The 18,848-nt window shown below is 42.5% G+C and overlaps 1 long non-coding RNA gene across 1 annotated transcript in view; it reads right to left on the reverse strand.

Moving 5' to 3' along the window:
- The window catches only part of LOC128353053 (uncharacterized), a 28,471-nt gene extending 9,892 nt beyond the window's left edge, over positions 1 to 18,579 (reverse strand). Inside the window, exon 1 of the long non-coding RNA XR_008305416.1 lies at positions 18,520 to 18,579. This is a non-coding gene — a long non-coding RNA (uncharacterized LOC128353053). The remainder of the gene's footprint in view (positions 1 to 18,519) is intronic.
- Positions 18,580 to 18,848: the final 269 nt, after the last annotated feature.

The following is an 18,848-nucleotide window of genomic DNA, read 5'->3' on the forward strand; positions in this document are numbered from 1 at the left end:
TTTGACCGGGAACTGCTAGATATCTATTGTCCCTTTCTTTACTGAGCCATCACAGGGTTTTCCTCAGAGCAAGATATGATGCCTTACCATTAGCAGTTTTATCTGGAAGGTTTTTGAAAACCCCTCTGGCCAGTTGGTTAGGCCCCTGTGGCTCAGGTGAGGTTGAATCTGTCCACCATGTGCTGTTGTTTTGTCCTTTTTATAATGATAGCCAGTGCAGTCTTATTTCTCCCTTGCTATTACACTTTCCCGGCTGGACTGCTGAATTTTACTCCACACTCCTCCTTGCAGATAAGAAACCTTCTTCCACCTACAAGGTTGACGAATTTTGTGCAGCTGCTGTTAATATCCATCAGCAGCTAATCCCCAGCCCTTCTTTTTAGATACTCTTATATGAGGCTTCCATGTTGGTGTATTCTGAATGATTTACTTTTATCTGAATGTAATATCATCTGTTTGTATATATAGCTGACCAATGATCGTAATAAAGCTATTCATTCATTCATGCACACCCTCAGCATGATCTGTTACTGTTATTTTCCTAGTCTTAGAGCCCTTTCTCACGAGCAGTGAGAACAGACAAGAGGGTTAGCAGGGAGGAAACCCTAAAGAACTTGCCTCCCTGCAGATGACTGAGGGTGTCCTCTTCGGTAGGTGAATTGCTCATGCAGAGACTCCTGACTGCTGCCGATAGCTTGGAGGGCTGGAGTGCCGGGACACATCTCCCCATGTTGCCCAGCCCCCTGGAGCTCCAATAATGCACCGCATGAGTGTGTGGTGCATTATGGGGATCCCCCCTCCGAGTGGTGCACCTAGGTAATTTTGGCACCCAGACCACTCCCACTGTGAGGCCCCCCACTGTGATGCCTCTCTCATAACCCTCCCATCTGCTACCACTGCCCTGCCATGCCAAACTGCCAATCTTTCCTCCATAATTTTAGCCACCTTGTGCACAGCTGGGGGTTTGGGGGTCCCTGCCCCAGATCCCCGACAGCGACATTTGGCTAGAGTACAGGCTTAGAGGGAGGAACGCTGTAGGTTGGAGAGGCTGGCCAGATGGAACAGGTGTCCAAGTTCTGGCCCGGCTGCATCTCACCACTCTGCCTATTTAGAGCAGCCTGAAAGTTGAGTCTGTGCTGGAAACAACATCCATGGTGACCAGCCCTACCGTGAGCAACTCTAACCTAGAAATCTGGACCTGTTTGTGGTTGTTGACCCTGATCCGTGTTTACCCCTGGAATTCCCAGTGTTGACTTCTGGCAACGTTTCTGACTACTCTCTGTTTCTGTCTATTGACTCTCCTTTCACTTTGAAAAGAGTGGTTTTCGCAGCTGCTGAGCAGTCGGCCAAGGCAGGTCATTACAACAAGCCAAGCAGTCCTCCCCCCTGTGGTGGTGGCAGGTGGAGCAGCCGCTGGGCCTGTCCGTCTGGCCCAGTGGCTCCATTTTGCCTGCACAGTTGGAATAGATTGTCACAAGCCCATGATCAAGCAGCCACAGCTAGCAGATAATCACAGAAACAGGAGAGTGCTTGCTCTCCTAACCTCATTTTAGAGGGTGGCTCCTGAGGTGGGTTTGCCACTGAGGTGCTGCTGGAATTGGGCCTGATCCCAGCAGTACACGTGTGCAAGCAAAACCGGGCTGGGCTTCCTTAGCCCAGATTTGTCTGAGTGTGTGCAGAGCTTGTCTATCAGTAGACATTTGATAACAAAGTTGTGGAGTGTGGGAAATAATCCAAGAGAATAGCTGGGTATAAAGGATTCATTCCTGCATTGAGGAGAGCAGGAAGGCCCCATCATAGAAGCAGGATAGGGTGAGGCAGTAGTAAAAGCCAGAAAAAGCATGGTTTCATGTGGAACAGCTAAGAGTACAAAGGACAAGCAGTAGATATTATGAGAGAAAGGAAGCACCATGACTGTTTGCTCTCTTCTTGGTAACTTCAAAGCCCTTTGGGTGGGAAAATGTGCCGGCTAGCCATGCCTCCATGCTGACAGTGTAGGGGAAGAATGGCAATTCAGTCCCCAAATAGCAGATCCAAACCAGTTTGGTAAGAAAGCAGCAAAGCAAGAGGTCTTGAGTCAGTTCTTTAGTATTGAAGAACTACAAGGATTTATTTAAAGAAAAGGTTACAAGCAAATGTGAAAGAACCTGCAGCTTAATTGTAGCTCATGGCTGTAGCTCATGGCTGAAGAGAGAGACCAAAAACAAACAGCCATCTCTGGAGAGACAAACTGGAGACTAACACTGGAAGAACAAAGAGGGGAGGAGTCCAACACTTTTATCCATGACCCTAACTATGAGACATTGCAGCTGAGAGCTGATGCTGCCAGGGTCCTAGCTCCAACAGACAAATCCCTCTAACCTCACACTTCCCCCTCCTCCAGGTTTAGAGCATGTTTGCAGAGACAAGCATTGAACCACTGAGAATGGAGTGAGGTCTTGGTTCACTGACACACCCCTGTTCCCTCTCACTCTAAATAGGCCTCTATTGTAAAACTATATGTAACATGCCATTAGCCATATTCACACATTATGTTCAACACTCACATGAGTGTACAGTGTACAGTGGTACAGATCTGTACACAGCTACAGTTACTCAGATGTTATTTTGAACACAGGTATAGAAGTACACTTCCTATCTGAACCATGCATTTGAGGGATCTGTATCCAGTTTCATTTTTAATTCAAACACAGGTACAGTTATTCACACAAAAACATGTGCGAGTGTACAGACATCTGCACACTTGTACAACATAATGTCTGAAAAAGGCTTTTGTGCTATACATTTGGCCACTTCACATGATTGGTTTTGGTGACCAGGGAGAGGAAATGCACATGATGTCGCATGTTGTATTAGTTGATGTTACCAGGAACAGGAGAGAGAGAGAGAGAGGGAGAGGGAGAGAGAGAGAGGGAGAATGATTGCAGGCACTTGTATCTTGCAACATCTCATTCTGTCCCAAGACGAGATGCATATTCAGTTAGGAGCTGGGAAGTCACTGCTTGCCAAACCTTTCTGTAATTTGACCACCAAACTCCAGTTGCTCAGTAGAGGCTCAGACTTAACCTGGAAAGTTCAGAGGATCTGGTGCAAAACCTGTATCTTTTGAATTGCTAATCTCTTTTCCTTTTGGGGAGAGGAATATATGAAATAGGTTTTCTGTATGAATAAAGCAGAAAATGTGTTGATTCTTGAAAAACATTGAAGGTCTGCAGAAAAAATTACCGTACTAATGTTGATAAAGTGCTCTTACTGTCCCTGTTGAATCACTGGATAGCATCCAGAGTGGAATTAGCCCAAAAAACGCCTGTAAAACCAGAGGCTCTGTGCAACAGCTGCTTTGTGTTCCATTGCTGAGATTTTTTTGTTCTTAATTATACATCAAATCGAAGCTGTTCTTTTTAATTATTATACTTCCTTTTTGTAGAAAACGCATTCAGAGTGCTAACAAAGGCATGTCACAATCTATGAAAATTCTATGCCTTATAACGCTGAGATGATTTCCCTATTGCTATCAAATTTGGCATGGAGGATCTCTTAGGAGAGGAGTACAAACTGCAAAAGCAAAATTCATGGAAGATGAACGAAAATGGCTGAATTAACAGCTGCTTAAAAATTGGAGGCAAAAGATTTCCCTGCTGGCTGTTTCCAGCCATTCAGTTGACAGTGAAAACATAACTTGTAACAATCTGTCTGGAGGCATAGATGTATAAGAAATTCAAGTGTGCTGCGACGATTTGTCCTTCACTTAGTTTTTGAAAATCTGTTTTGCGTTTAATGTTATGATGTGGGTGTTTCTAATTTCTGTGGTGTTTAATGGAGAGAGATGAAGGTACTATTTATTATATAACATGTGTACACAGTGGCAAGTACAGTAGTTGCCAACTTATCTTCACCTGGCTCTCCCCTATAGCCTTCTGAATTTGCCTGCAACTCACTTAAAAATAAATAAATAAATAAATAGAACTGTCTGATTCCCATATCTGGAATCAGGAAGGACTACTGCTCTGTGGAATACTGCCCCCGACCCCAGTTACTTTATTATTATTTATATATTTGCATTCATTTTTGGCACAATGATGGTGGTTGGTTTTTTTTAACTTTTCTCTGAAAAATTTTTAAGTCTTGCAAAATAGTCAAGTGAAATAAAGCAGATAAACATGTAACATATTTTTTTCTTACTTCCCATATGTTTAGTTACTGTGTAGTTCAAGTACATGATGCACGATTTTTACACAATTTTCCCCACATAGTAACCATATGTGTATGTGGGGGGTGGGGGGGGAGGAGAGTGATTGTCCAGGTTTTCCACTCCCATGGGACTTTTACACACAGCAGGTTTTACCATGAGTTTACTGGGAGGCTTTCCTGCAAACTCGAAGTTGTCCCAAAAAACTGACTCAAATAGTGGATTTTTTAAAACCCTGGATATAAATCGGGCTACACTCTAACGTGCAGTGAAAAAACGGAATTGTGTGTCAACTGCACCCCAATAACTCGCAGGGGGTAAATCTGGCTGATATGTGAACGCACCCCATCCATTCCGGAGGAGATGTGAGTTAAAGGGCTTTAAAAGTGAAATACTCCATGTGAAAAACTTCATGGAGTATGCAGTTAGGACCCCTTTATCAGGAAGTTGAATGGCAGCTGCTGAGAGAGTGTGGCCAGTGGCTATTCTGGTGGTGAGGCAAGACCAGAATACTCCCCTCTCTTGAATTGGGTAACCATGTGGAGGATTCGTGAGAAGAGGACTTGTAACTTTGCATTTCCATGGTTTTGGGATCATTAGTAATCTTAGAAGAGCCTATAAGTCTTGTCTTAAAAATTTCTTTCCCTCAAATTATTTGTATAGTATTTAACCATGTTAGCCAAGATTAGACTGTGGCTTAGCTTAAGCCTTTCCACATTAGTTTTATGGCTTTCCACATTGAATAAATCCCATACAAGAGCAGCAGCAACCACCACCACCACATCAAAACGTTCCAGAAGCTTAACACAAAAAAGTCATGATCAAACTAAATTGAGCTTTCAGTGCATATTTGTGTAAATGACACTGGATCACATCTCGTAATGATCCAGTACACAGATTTTCCAAAATCCTATGTATATTTTGGATTTGCAGCACTAAATTTTCAGTTACTTTTGATTTATTATTCTACAGAGGACATAAAAGGATTGGCTGCAGTATGTTTGGAGTAATGGTGGAGCAACCAACCATTACTCCAAACATACTGCATTATTGAGGAGTGTCTTTAAAAAAAATCATATATGAGAGAACCATGCAGAGCAAAATTGATCGCTGATTGAAAGAATGCCTCATCCTGCAGCCTTGTGCTGGGGAATGGTCATTGTTTCACTCCACCCCCCTTGGCAAGCAGCTGCAGGAATGCCCTGATCGGTCAGGACTGCATGAGCAGGGTGGAGTTTAGTGCGCAATTCGGGCAGCTCCTCACCCTCTTCTTTAATTGGTTTCCAGTTCCCCTCCCTCAGGTCTCTAGGGGCAGAATGGGCTTTGCGGGCAGTCCTTTTGGGGGCTGAGCAGGAATTTTTGGCCTCTCAACTGATTGGCCATTTTGGGGGGTATTTTCGCCTACTCCATTCTGTTTTTCCTAGTGTTAGTTAGTCAGGTCACAACTGGGCAGGTACAGTGTGGGCTTGGTGGAGGTGTAGAAGGGTTTGAAATCAGTGACTACCCTTGGGCAGTTGGAAAGAGTGGATTGGTCAGTTAGTCCTTAGAGGCTTTGCAGTTCAGGGACTTTGATTCGCCATGACATCTGCTTCAGAGCTTCACAAACCTTAAAGGCTACACGGCTGGGTGTGTGTGTGGGTGAAGCCGTAGAAGTTGCCCTGACCCATTGGGGTAAGCAGGTTTGCACTGCTTCTATCCTGGGGTCATGATGTGTCACCCGTTCAAGGCACGGGGAAGGACTTTGATGTTGGAACCCGGCCTTTGGTAGGCCTGCATTGTTGTGGGGTGGGGTTTATTCCACAATTCAGTTTGTTAATTTGATTATTAATAAAGTTGCAGCCCTTTTACCCAAAACTGAATTGTGTTTGTGGCTGTGGTGTGAGGCAATGGGTGAGAAAGAGAAATAATAGAATAGGGTAAATAGGGAGGGGGATGATACTTTAAATTGCTTTGTTACATAGTGAAGCATCATTTATCTGGCTTCAAAATGATAAGAGATAAGCTGAGGGATGGAGAACCAGATTTTTAATTGAAAATTAAAATACTTGCAGTTAAAAGATCTCAAGTAGCATGGCTGAAAAACAGCTCTGCTTGGAGACATTTGCTTGTTGCTACCAGTCAAAGTAGCCTGCCCATACTGACTAACTTGGTGTGCATTTTCTCAGCAATGAAAAAATCTTGAACTCTGCCAAATCACTGAAGAATGGATGAACGGTGGAAGGGAATCCACTTTTTAGTGAAATTCTACTAGTTTATTTCAATACAGTAAACAGCAAACAACCAAGGGAGGATTGTGACTTGGGTGTGTAACTCTAAGTCAAAATGTAGCAAAATGCAAGCTAGTCTAAAGTGGAGGGGTGGTGCCTATGATCGGGTTGATTAGGTGTAATATGGTACAGCAAAAATTCTGTCTAAAGTCATGTTCCTATCACATATGGGAAAAATGCTTTTGCTCACACACTTGGCAATATATTACTACTACTATTTATATACGGTACTATTTTTCAAGAAAAAAGTCCTTTCAGTAGTTTATATAATGAGAAAATGGTTCTGTCCTCAAATGGCTCACAGTCCCCTCCCTCTCCCTACATCTCTCCACCTCTCTCCACCTCTCCCCTCCCCCCTCTCTCTCACACACCAGACAAAAGTTGATGGAGGTGTGTTGTTCAGCAATGAGAAAATCCTGCACTCTGCCAAATCACTGAAGAATGGATGGATGGCGGAATAGAGCCAGTTGCTCTCCAACTGTTTAATATAAAGAGAATCATCACTTTGAAAGATGCCTCTTTGTCCAGTTAGCAGGGGGCAAAGACTCTGGGGTTGAATAAAGCCAGTTGCTCTCCACCTGTTTAATATATAGAGAACCATCACTTTGAAAGATGCCTCTTTGCCCAGTTAGCAGGGGTATATGTCTGCCACTAACCCTGCTTTAAAAGTTGGGTAAGCTGGAGTGGGGTGTTGTGTATCATCTGAATAGGATTTTGTAAGACAAATCTTCTATATTATATAATGAAAGTATAATGAATGTAAATTTCTAAAGAATTAGAAGCCAAATAATAAAAAGCTGTCCTTCAATAAAAACAGCAACCACTCCAGAGCAGCTTACAAGTTAAAACCATAAATACAAATACGAGAAGTGAAGGGGGACCCCATCTAAGAACAATAAAACAATGCAATAAAAGGCAGCCGGCTGAAGTGGCATTAAAACAATTCAATAAAGAATTTAAAAGCCTGGAGAAATAAAAAATGTCTTGTCCTGGAGTGTAGGTCATGATCAGCGTAGGTGCCAGGTGAATATCATTGGGAGCAGATAAGCCTTTCTTATCCAGATAGATGGCTTGACAAGGTCCAGAGCTCAGAGTTTGGACCACCATTCTTGCTGGGTGAATATCACTTCTCCTCCTTTATAGATATTTTCTCCTCTTCTTTTTCTAGGAGTCCCTCAGTCTTTCTCAATAAATATTAAAAGCATAGGCAGCTGCAGAGGAAGATGGGATCATTGAAAACCATCCCCACCATCCAAGCATGAGTGTTCCTGGTGCACAGCTCTTAGTCTGGATGTTAGTGATATTAAAAACATGGCCATATAGTCTAATTTTTAAATCAAGGTTCTGTTGTACAGGTGGCTCTCATTATTCATGGGGGTTCCATTCTCGCCTGTAAGCATGAATGTGGAAACCATGAATAGTGAAACCTTGAGCCGATGGGGAATGCGGGATTGGGTTACTTGAGCTTAAAAATATTCAAAAAAGCAGGAATAAAGGGAATAAAGCATAGTACCTTGCTCTCCAGGCCTCCAGCTCTCTGGAAAGGCCCCTCAAAACACACAAATCCTCCAAATATTTGAGAATTGTTTTGAAAACTCCTGGGAAATTTTATTTTAGAAAAAAGAGCCACAAAATGGCTCCATGCTGCAAAATGGTGGCTGGAAATGACATTGGAAGTAATTTCCTGCCACCCAGGAACCCTGGACAGGTGAATTTTGCCTATCTTTAAAGCTGCAGATAAAGAAACTGAATCCCTATGACTCAACCACGGATATGTGAAACTGCCAGGCCTGGGACTGCAAATAATGAGGGCCACCTGTAGTTTCAAGTTCTGGGGATAGCACAGGACTAAGTGAGCTGGGTCTCACAATCCGTGAGACCTGGTTTCTTTGGGTGAGCGGTGAGAGGGGGCTAAGCCCGCTCTCCCCGCTCACGAGCGGAGAGGGAGCCCAGGGCGGCTAGATTGGCCGCCCACACGATTGCCGGAGCCGGTGGGGGTTGGAGAGCTCGGGGGCCACGTGGCCCCCGCAAGCCTCAATATGCCCTGCGTGAGTGCGCAGGGCATACTGGGGAGACCCCCGAGCCGGGAGGCGGCTTTTCGCCTTTCGGCCGGGGGTCTACTTGTGAGTAGGCACGGCGCGAAGGCGTGCTGCAGCTACTCGCAATTGTAAAAAGCAGGTTTGCGGAGTACTCGCTCCGCAAACCTGCTTTTTACCGGGGTTCCAGAGTGGGTTACCCACTCTAGAACCACCGGGCTCGCAGCCGAGCCCAGTGGTTCTGACGATTAACAAAAATCGGGCTAGGTTCTCCCAGCCCGATATTTGTTAAACTTGAGAATAGCCCCAGTGGCTCTTTGGGTCATTGCAAATAGGTCTTGAGCTGTGGCTTCTCAGTATCCACCTGGCTAAGTGGCCAAGCCAATAGAGGAGAATGTCAGCATAATGCCAGCGGAGGGAGAAGTACCTCCAGAGACTCTACATGGCCTCAGCAGTACCCTCTGGAGGGGATGAGTAAATTTCTTTTTAAAAAATCATGGGACACCCCCCCCCCCAAACTGAACCAAATTGGGAGTGGGGGTGGGGTTTGGGGGTGCCCAAAACTGAACATGCCTGGTCTACTTCGAGTCTAGTCTGGACTCGAACCAAACCGGGCAACCCGGTTTTGTACACACCCCTATCTTTTGGCATAGATATATAGCTTTAAATCTAAATACCTGGCTCAATTCTGCCCTTATCGCTTTATCATCAGGGGACCACTGCTTACAGAGAAGCCTAGAGAACCCTCAAAGGCTTCAGGTATAAACACCAAAAGACCATGAACAGGCATTCTCAGTGGGAGGTCACAGGCCATAGAGTTCCTTCACCATGCCTCTTCAGGATTGAATGTTGCTACATTTGGGAAGCTGTGCTAACATGCTTACATTTCCTTAGTGTGGAATAGTAAAAGGAAGGTAAAATTTGAAGCCTCTGTCACTTTACTGTCATTATGTGTTAAACTAATTATAGAGAAATGTTTTTTGGGATGTCACAGTAAAATTTTCTATATTGATGAATATTTTGCTTCTTACGCCCCACCTTGAGCCTTTGAATTGTTAGTATTCAGTGACAAGCCAATGAATAAATGAAGGCCAACTATTGCTGTGTGATGGTAGCTTTCTTTCATATTTTGAGAGATAATTTCAGAGAATTCCAGAGAAATTCCAGAACTCTTAACTGAAATTCAACATTCTAAAACTTTATCATCTCCACAGGTGTTCAGCATTCCATATGGTATCTTCAGAAGTCTTATTCCAAACCCACAGGGCAACTGAAAAGCATGGATGGATTTTTAGTGGTAAAAAAATAAATAAAGTCTTATATTGCATATATTTTACCAAATATTTTGGAGTAGGCTTTCAGATTCTTTAGGTGGCAGCTACTGTCCATACTTTTATTCAGCTTAATATCTGTATTTTTAATCTATAATGTAGAACATGCCTCATTATAGAGTGGATTGCCATTAAATCAGTTATTTCCAATAAGAGAGAAGAGTGCATGTGTTCTTGGGGAGCATTAAAGGTTATATTTTATCCGAGAGACCAAAAAATGTAATCGAAGGGCAGAACAAAATTAAATACTTTCCATTGCATTAGTGTCACTTTGTGCTTTGTCTTTCACATGCAAGTGGAGGTTTTACGGATTCTTTATGGACTATTTTAGATGGAAATGACTATAACTGCTGCATGAAATATAACAAAACACTAATTCTCCTCTGCCATAAAGTTCTTTTAGTTACCATGTTGAATTTTCTTCAGTAGAAGCATTAACAGTCCTTTTGAGAAAATCTACAATTAATTTGAGCTTCTTGAGAATAGCTTGATAAAGCTAAATAGAAGAATGTTCACATTGCATCTATCTATTTAACTGGGTGTACTTTTAGAAACCTTTTATGTAATAGTGCAAACTGCATTGTCAACTGTATAAACAAATATGGAGGCCCCAGGTGGGCAGTATGTAGATGTTTTATTTTAATGAATAATTAGTTTGGGTTCATCTAGACTTTGAATATACAAAGACCAGCACAGATAAGGAATTCTTAAAGGTGTGCTTTTTATATTTCACAAAATGGGCAACTGATTATTATAGGGTGTGGGGATCTGTACTTTTTAACCAGTTGCATGGCAGGCAGAAATCCACAGATGCAATATTCCTCTTAATTACATTTTCATGCCTGTATAAGCTTATTTGTTGACTTCTGCTTTTATGCAGTTATCTCTCCTAATCTCTCCTAGGTGAGAGGGAAAGAACTCCTATTGGGGGTGCCTTCCACTCAAGGAGTTTATTTCCTTTTCTGCTTCATTCACAAAACAAGCTTGCAATGATTGTGTAGTACTTGAAAAAGAATATGATGCAACTCACTGAGCTTCTGTTAACAAAGAACTGACAACTGTGGTTGCTAATGTTGGAGATGGAGTTCCAGTGCTTCGACCTTTTGCACCAACTATCCTAATGACCACCAGGGGGGCACTGAGAGTAGAAATAGTGAGTAAGGGTCTCCTAACTGTTCTACCTGTCTCTACTCTATGAACCTGATCTGACTCCTCCGCACTTCCTGTGCTGAGTCACAATCCTTCCTTTCCCTCCTAGAGAGAAGATGGAAATATCTCTCTTCCTCCTTACCTATTCATTATGTAGTCCTTTAGATTAGGTTTAGGTCTTTCCTATCCAAGTGTACTTAACCAATAAATACTTAGCATTTAGTTCTACAAGGATCTTCATGTGTTTTTCTCTAAATAGCTGCAACAACTAAACCATCCTCTGCTACCTACTCTTTAACTGGAGTGTGTGCTTATTCATTAGTGCTCTGCTGTTTTACCCACTGAGGGTAAAAATTAACAACCTCTAACAGCTAAATATTCACTAAATACTGAAGTGTTGACATTGTGATACAACTGAATGAACATTATGATGCCTGAATTAACTTAGGTACTGATTACTGATTTCAGGAACTATCGCAAGTCTCTTTAGGCCTTTAAAATTTTGGTTTTCAGATTCAATCTGATTTTAAACTAATTTTAAAATGAATTTTTAAGCTGGGTTTTTTTAAACTGTATGTTGTACTTTATTTTCTTATTTTTTTGTCTGTTGTGATTTTAATGTGTTAGATGTTTTTATTGTATGTTTTAATCCTCTTGTAAGCTGCCCAAAGAACAATTTGTTAAGGGGCAGCTAAGTTTATCACCATCATCGCCATCATCATCTAGGTTGGTTTCCAAGGCCTAAGCACAACACACATCCATGATTATCATAGGAACCACTGCTGGCTCTGGGATTTTTTGGTGCCAGACGCCCTCATCATAGCATTAGGGATGGGCTCAGACTGGTCCGGAGGCCATTGAAAAAGCCTCCAGACTGCTCTGGACCGGTCCGGACCTGGGTGGTTTGGTTCGGGTGGGGGGGGGTAGCTTTAAGAGCAGTGGGATGGTTTACTTACCCCTCCCGCCGCTTTCCCACTCTGGCGCCATAATTCTAGGAGTAATTGGGGCAGCAGGATACCTCCCTGCCGCCCCTTCCCCACTGTTGCTGGGGAAAACTCCCAGGAGTCCTCTGCGCGCGCGCACGTCACAGAGACGTGAAGCGCACGCACGATGTCTCTGTGATGTGCGCGTGCGCAAAGGACTCCTGGGAGTTTTTTCCAGCAACAGCGGGGAAGGGGCGGCAGGGAGGTATCCTGCCGCCCCAATTACTCCTAGAATTACGGCGCCAGAGCGGGAAAGTGGCGGGAGGGGTAAGTAAACCCTCCCGCCGCTCTTAAAGCTACCCCCCACCCCAGTGCCGGACTGCAGTTGGCGGTTCTGTGCACACCCCTACATAGCATGCAACCAACAGGGACCTGTCAAATGCCTGAGTTGAAGCCAGCCTTGATAGGAACAGCCAATATAACTGTTTTGAAAGAAAACTGCTACTGATTCTTAAAATAGCATTAGCAGCTCAAATGAAATGTTTGTATTCACAATTACTTGACCAATCCCTACTAACTAGGCAAAGAGGCACCTTTAAAGTGCTGTCTCAGGGGGATAGCAGCTGTCTCTATTCAGTTCAGCATAGCATCTTTCCAGTGTCTGCCTTGTGTTTCTTTTTAGACCATGAGTCCCATTTTTGCAGTCTTTCTGTTATGTAAACTGCTTTGGGAACCCTTTGTTGAAGAGCGCGCTCTCTCTCTCTCTCTCTCTCAAACAAACAAACAAACAAACAAACAAATAAATAAATCTCTATATTCCAAAAGTCTGATGTGCCATTCATAAATAGCTAAGGATAAAGCCGCATAGTGTGGTCCTTGTTCTTAAAACTTTTTGAAGTGTGCTTTACTTGCATTTACTATAGAACCAGAATGCATTCAGCAATAACAACAGATATGCAATTGCAAGTGTCTCAGTTATTATTTTGAAGTGGATTTAAGTAGATTTACTTCAAAAAGCTCAGAAACACAGGAAGCTCTCTAATGTCAATGAGAGGGTGAGCAGATGCAACTGCTCGGTTTTACTTGTAAACATATTTGTTAAAAACTATATTGAAATACATTGAGAAAATAGAATAGTTTCTTTTTCTAGCAAACTCTAATCTGATTTGTTCCTTTATCCTAGAAAAAGGTGTCTTTTTTATGGTATAACACATCTGTGGGACTAGTATCACCTCCTGGCGACTGGAGAGAAAAAGTGATGTGATTTCTGGATATCAAAGGGCCAGTCAATGCAGAAATGCAGAGGGTGCTACTGCAAAAAGTCTCCCTGGAGGGAGAAGCCCACTCTCTTTGAAGGGCTATTTATCTTGGACCAATAAAAGGAGAACTATTTATCTGGGAGCTGTTATTAAAAGCTCCAGAAAGATCAGTAGTAGCAACCTATGTGGGAAGTGAGTGTTTGCTCCTTCTATCACAGTCTCTGAACCTCTGCTGAATACCAGCCAATGTCCTAGTAAGGCAAAGTCTGCCTGGGAGAAGGAAGTATATACACACACACACACACACTGCAAAACAAGTGCACAAAAAGAACTGCACAAGGGTGATGGAAGATGAATGAAACAAATTGCAACAGAGAAATCTGGACTAGATTTAACCATAGTTAAATTAGAGTAAAATTATGTCAGCATGAAAACTTATTGAGAAATAGAAGAGAGCATGTTATAAAGATATATGCATTTTACAACCCTTATATTTATTTTAGTTCTCTACATGTCTGCCGTGCATTGCATTTGGCAAAAACTATATCACAAAACCCATGAACAAGGACAAAGGCAATGATGACAGAGGCACAACGCAGGTAGTGACCAAATTAAACATGTAATAACAAATACCCACAGGCACCCATATTATGACAATAAATGAATACAGTGATAAGGGCTAAACAAGCCCCACGTGATAAAGAATGTAGAACATAGAGCATAGCATGTCCGAGCAGGCACGGTGGTGAGATGCTGCTTTTAGTGACAAGGCTTTTCCAGATTTAAGATTACCATACTTCTGATGAAGATACTTATGAAACAGACCACAACCTAGGAAGTCTGTCAAGATTCCAGTTCTACTTTCAAGAATTCTGTGCCTAGCCTTTCAGGCGAAGGTTTTTGTTCAGAGTGCAGCACTTCGCATTCTTGAGGACTGTCTTTCGGCACAGCAGCACCATACAGGTATATATCATCGTTTATGACCAACATTCCAGTGACTGTTGCCAGTTCTACATTCTTTATCGTGTGGGCTTGTTTAGCACTTATCACTGTATTCATTTATTGTCATAATATGGGTGCCTGTGGGTATTTGTTATTACATGTTTAATTTGGTCACTACCTGTGTTGTTCCTCTGTCATCATTGCCTTTGTCCTTGTTCATGGGTTTTGTGATATAGTTTTTGCCTCTATTACCCGTGTTCCCCCAGTTTTTTTCTTGTGCATTGCATTTGGGCTTAAAACTGTTTTACAAAAAGGCATATGAGGAAAGAACACATTCATCACCAGATGTTCTCTTGAACATTTTTTTAAACTACAAACACTTAATACAGATTGGTGTGTGTGTGTGTGTGTGTGTGTGTGTGTACATATTTTTAATTACAGTCAGGGGTGCCATTAGGCCTGGACCCCTTTTATATTTCCAGAATGGCTTGGACTAGAGTTCTGAAATTTGGCACAGATGTAGGAAAGGCTATCGGGACTCTGTAGACTGATTTTGAAGTGGGTTGGTCAATCTATTTTTCATGATTTTTTTTTGAATTAAAAAAAAACCTTCAAAAGAAGTCCTTTAAGTGGCTTGTTTTATGGCAGGAAATTATAAAAACTTCTGGAAACCTGCCCCCACCCCTGCTGACCATCATTCCTCCCCCATGCAAAGGAATCTTCCTTTGCCTTCATAAAAAAGTGCAACATCCCCCCCCCACTGCAGCCATTGTCCAACCCTTCTCAGTTAGAGTTCTGAAATTTGGCACACATGGAGCCCAAGATGACAAGACTCTGTGTATTTTTATTTCAAGGAAATTGGTAATGCTTGTGATTTTTAATTATTTTTCTCTAATGCAGTAAAGCTGCCAGAAAGAGTTCTCTCTATCCACAGAGTACTTTACACCTAGTGCAAGTGGAACTAATTGTTACTTCTGAATTTAAAACAACATTTTTTAAAACAAATGCACTATGCTTAAGTTGGTTTGTGTGATCCAAAAGGTCTGCATAAGAACTGTGAAGTAATGGGATGTATTTTGGTTTTATTCCCCCCGCCCCGCCCAACAAATGGAAAAAACAAGAGGAGGACAAATGGGGAAAACAAGCAAGAGGAATAAATGGGGGGGGGAGGAGGTTGTTAGGACATATAGCACATATAGTCCTAACAAATTGGACTACATATCCAAGTTGGTTTTATGTTAGAGCAAGGGGCATGAGTTGTGTCCCAGTTAGTTTGTGAATGGTGAAGAAGCTTTATGAACCCATTGGGGCTTGCCTTTTTTTGGTGGTGGTGGGCAAATGCACTCTGTGGGATTGTGGTGAATGATAAGGAAGATGTATGAATCCCCCTTCCCAAATGCACTCTGTCCCAGACCTGTGCGTTTGTGGTGAAATGTATATATACAGAAAGGATTCTTATTTTGTGTGTGGGGGTGGGTGGGCGTAAGCTCATTAGGTCAAAGATCCAAAATTACCTAGCTTCACCCCTGATTACAGCTCAGAATTACATATAGAGCCGCTTTTCATGATCAGTAAAAAGGGCTCCAGAGAGGGCTGCGGGGAAGGCAGGTTACACCTACCTTCTCCACAGATGATCCAGGCTCCCCACACACCCAGACGATTCCCCGTGCGCTGAGGCAGCAGGTAGGGCCAGGGGTCGGGATGTGTCGGAAATACCAACGCGAGTGCGTGGTGCATCATGGTGAGGAAATACCATGACGAGTGTGCGGTGCATCATGGAGATCCCCCCTCCCTTCCCTTTCCCAGGTTCCCCACAGTTTGTCAGCCGCAGCTACAAGCAGCAGCGACTGCCAGACCAGACAATTAAAAAACCAAGGTAAAAGAAGCACTCACTCCCTTAACCTTGTTTCCAAGGGTGGCTATTTATGTGGGTTTGCCACTGTGTTGCTGCTGGGATCGGCCCAATCCTGGCAGTTCACATGTGCATGCAAAACTGGCCTGGGTCTCATAGAATTATATTGCAGGGTCTGCTCTTTCGGAAAGGGAATTAGAATAGGGGAGTATTGCATGAGAAAAATGGAATATCTGCTAAAAGCTTGAGTACTTTGCAGTACCTTGCTACCATTTGAACAACATCCTGCCACGTATTTTCTTAAGTGTTACCAAACACACATGCCCAAACAATAATTACAGTAGTGAAATTCAGGTCTCATTCAATGGATTAAGTCTATGGCTGAGTTCAGACATACAGGATAACCACAGTTATAGCTGGCTGAGGTTGTAACAGCAGTATGCTTGAATGTACAAAACAGTGGTTATGGGCCAAAAGCTAACTCTGAATTGCCTTGCCAAACTCCAATTGGAACCTTCAGTTATGTCTAAGTTTTGCTGCCAACTGAGGTTTTACTTTAGAAGCAGGGGCGTAGCAAGGTCGGAATGGGCTCAGAGACAAGATTTTAAAATGGGCCCCTTGCTGATGTACACAAACAAACATACTTCACAATATATAGAGCACTCACACTCACATCCCCATTATGAATATGGTGAATATCTAGTTCACACTGAATCTAGTTCACAGGGGCTAATCCAGCAGGAAATTACACGGGGTGCAACAAGAATCCCCCTCCACAAGATTTCCCTCCCCATATAAATATTGGGGCTTGGATTTTCTCTCTCTTGCAAATGCACTATGCCAGGGGGGTGTCAAAGTAAAATTTGGTGGTGGGCCAGATTAGATTCTGATGCACCTTTGGTGAGCTACACATAGCCTTGCACCCACCTCACACCACCTATTTTCCTCCTCCTCTCTGCTCTTTCTCTCATTCCATCCCCCCCACCCTAAATTAGCTGAATTCACTATTTTTTACACTAAAATACACTCCAGGAAAGATTGAATTTTTAATTATTTTTAGAAGAAATTCGGAACATACATGCTAATACCAACTTTTGCATGGAAAATCCTATCACTCTTCCTCTCTCCCTTACAAAGGTGTTGCTAGGTACTTAAAAGATCCAGGGCTTGGGCCCACAGCCTCCCCACATTTTGATAATGAAACCCTTACATGCTCTCTTAAAAGTATTCAACACTCTCCTCCCCATTAGCTTGCTTCACAGTTAAAAATGAATCTCCGTTTTTCTCTGGCATCAGATTTCTTCTGTATCCTATGCACACAGCTGAGAACCAGTATGGTGTAGTGATTAGTGTCAAGACAAGGATTGGGGGACTTGCATTCCCTATTCAGTCATGAAACTCACTGTGGGACTTTAGCTGAGACACACTCTCTCTCCCCTCCAAACCTGCCTCACAGGATTGTGGTGAGGATAAAGGTGGGGAGGAAGAACATGTACACTACCCTGACCTCTTTGGAGGAAGAACAGGATGTGTCATATGACTTTTAGCCACATGCACTCCAATCCTAAGCATGTACTCAGAAGCACATTCAAATAGCATTTTTTACACCCATCACAGCAGCATGCAATTCAGTTTGATCTTTTATTTATTACATTTCATTTAAGTAAGAAAATCATATGCAAAAAAAATTTATATGCAACTATAGTGTATATACTACAGTATATATACAATGTATAGTGTGTCTATACGCTACAGAAAGAAAAGCCACCATTTTGATTTCAAATAGGACATCAGAATGTTATATATGGAGTTACCCCAGTTTTGCTGAATTTAAAGACAATCAATCATTTCATGTGCAATTTAAAAATGAGTTTCTTGTGAACTGATTTGCAAAGCCTTATTTTGAAGCAAGTGTACACAGTACAAAAATAGACTTTTGGTGGGGGAGAATGCTATAATTACAAAGCAAAACAAAGTAAAATAGTAATGTTTAAAAGAGGAAACATGTTAAGAGAACCATTTTCTCATATTTTGCTATTTAAGCCATTGTGAGAACTCTGTTGCTAAAAAAGCAGCATATAAATATTTTAATAAGGGCGGGGGGAGAGAAAGAAACACACAGAAAGACCAGATTAGAGCTATAAGCAGTATAACTTCAGGAATAAAAAGGAACAAAAACAAAAACATCAATTTTGTCAGAGCATCCCCCCCCCATTCTTTTCAAAGCTTTTAATACTTTTGCACTAACTAACTTCCTCATAACAAGGTATATTGTTGGGATGGGGGTGGGGTGGGGTTACAAGTTTGCACTAGGATAGTTTTGGCATACTTTGAAAATGTTTTTTTTTAAGCTTAAGAATTCTCTCTCTCTCTCTCTTTCTCTCTCTCTCTCACACACACACACACACAATGGGACTTCTCTCACATGTACAACACACACATGGTTCATGGGGGTGGGGGGAGAGAGAGCGAGCAACATGGTAGCTTGACCAAGGGGAACAAATCACACACAAACCAACCAACCAAACAAACAAACAAACAGCAGGGTTGATTTTTTACAAAATTTCTTACTTTCGTTCTTGGAGGGAGAACAACAAGCCAATAGCCAGCTTCCTGGGCTCTGCAGTTCCATACAAATTCCAAGCGGGGGAGGAGCACAAGATGCCAAGAGAACCAATAGGGCTGGGTGGAAAGTTAACCCTTTCTTGACTCTCTGCTACTGCCAAAGTGCCGATCTCCAAGAGACTCAATATTAATTAATAGGGGGTGCAAAATGGGCGGATGGGGAGTCATGTGACATGCCTCTGGGGGGCCCTAAAGGCAGACAACTGTCTCCCCTTGTATAATGCTAGTGACGCCCCTGTACCAAAGTGTTACACCCAAATGCTGACTCTGCTATA

The sequence above is a fragment of the Hemicordylus capensis genome, chromosome 4 (assembly GCF_027244095.1).
Source record: "Hemicordylus capensis ecotype Gifberg chromosome 4, rHemCap1.1.pri, whole genome shotgun sequence".
Lineage (NCBI taxonomy): Eukaryota > Metazoa > Chordata > Lepidosauria > Squamata > Cordylidae > Hemicordylus > Hemicordylus capensis.